Raw genomic sequence first — 1831 nt, forward strand, 5'->3', positions numbered from 1 at the left:
AGCCAGTTTCTGCCTTTTGTTACAGCATTCTGTTTGCTTGACTTGTTTTTTTTTTTCCCCTTGATGTAGTTTTTTGGTGAAACAGGCAATAGGGATGGGTTTTCAGTGCTACAGTTCAAGGTAAACCAGCATAACCAGACCTGGGAAATAATGTGTGTGCATTTACTGAGCACTGGTTGCTTCTCTCTTGGGAAGCTGTTACAACTGAGGAAAACAAGCTTTTGATGGATAAGATCTCTCAAAGGTCCTGTAGGACCTTATTTTCTTTTAATATATATATTTTTCTTTGCCTCAGTCTTATGATTGTATAAGAGCTGGTTCTCAGTATGTAGGTAGTTCTTCAGCATATTAGCTTTTTATCACTCTCATTAACTATAATGCACACTTGATCATCTGTTCTTTGTTTACCTTCAGCGTAATTAATTGGCATCGAGTCTCCAATGCAGCAGTATGAGCGTAACCCACATAGCAGTGAGAGCAACCTAAAAATCTAATATTCTAGTCTTATTTCAAGTGGAACAACTAGGTACTTCTTAAAAATAAATTTTAAAAAAAGGCAGAAAATAAGAAGCATCTGATCACTTGGTATGATACTCTTCTCCCAGCTAGCCAGAGGCATTTCCCTCTGGTTACTTCATGGGAGTGAAGGAAGTTATGCCCCAGAGCCAAACAGTGGCTTGGGCAAAATCTTTTGGCATTCCTAGCAAGTTCTCTTAGCAAGCACTGCCCTCATCTCTGTGTCTGTCTTGCTTTCAGCCTTATGAGGGGTGTTGCTTTGGACTGTGTTGGTGGACACTCTGCAAGTGTAGTGTAGGGAGAGAAAGGTAGCAGAAAGATGCCTCCAGTATATTTTTACTTTATAACTTAATCCAGAATATGTTTGAACAAACATCTAAAAGTGAAGGAGTCAGCACATTTCTGCTTCCAGGGTCGAAGTGTGTGATGGTAACCTGCACAGGAAGAAGCCTTTTTCTGTGGCTGTTCTTGACAGTCAGAAGGTCAGCTGATGAGAAACCAGATATGATGCAGGAAATTTACAAAAAAAGAAAATGAAACAGTAAAACCCATCCGCAGCCATCACTGGAAGCAAATGACAACAAAATCCCAAAAGAGAATTAGAGAAGCGAAAGCTCAGTTAGAACTTAATTTGGCCATCTCTGTAAAGGATAACAAAAAGTGCTTTTATAAATACATCAATAACAAAAGGAGGGTCAGAGAAAATCTCCGTTCCTTATTCAATGGAGGGGGGGAACATAGTAACAGAAGATAAGGAAAAAGCTGAGGTACTTGATACCTTTTTTGCCTCAGTCTTTAACAAGAAGACTGGCTGTCCTCCTGAGTTGGTAGACAGGGATGGGGAGCAGAAAACCCCTCCTGTAATCTAGAAGTGACCTGCTGTGCCAGTTAGATCCCAACAAGTCCATGGGTCCAGATGGGATTCATCCTAGGGTGCTGAGGGAGCTGGTAGAAGAACTGGCTCAGCCGTTCTCCATCATTTATCACTGATCCTGGCTAACTGGGGAGGTCCCAGATGACTGGAGGTTGGCCAACGTGACGCCCATCCATAAGAAGGGCCAGAAGGAGGATCCAGGGAACTATAGGCCTGTCAGCCTGACCTCCGTGCCTGGCAAGGTTATAGAGTGGATCATCTTGATTGCCATCATGTAGAAGACAACCAGGGGATCAGACCCAGCCAACATGGGTTTAGGAAAGGATGGTCCTACCTGACCAATCTCATCTACTATGACTGGGTGACCTGCCTAGTGGATGAGGGGAAGGCTGTGGATGTGGTCTACCGTGATTTCAGCAAAGCCTTTGACACAGTCTCCCA

Source organism: Apaloderma vittatum, unplaced genomic scaffold, assembly GCF_000703405.1.
Source record: "Apaloderma vittatum isolate BGI_N311 unplaced genomic scaffold, ASM70340v1 scaffold29334, whole genome shotgun sequence".
Lineage (NCBI taxonomy): Eukaryota > Metazoa > Chordata > Aves > Trogoniformes > Trogonidae > Apaloderma > Apaloderma vittatum.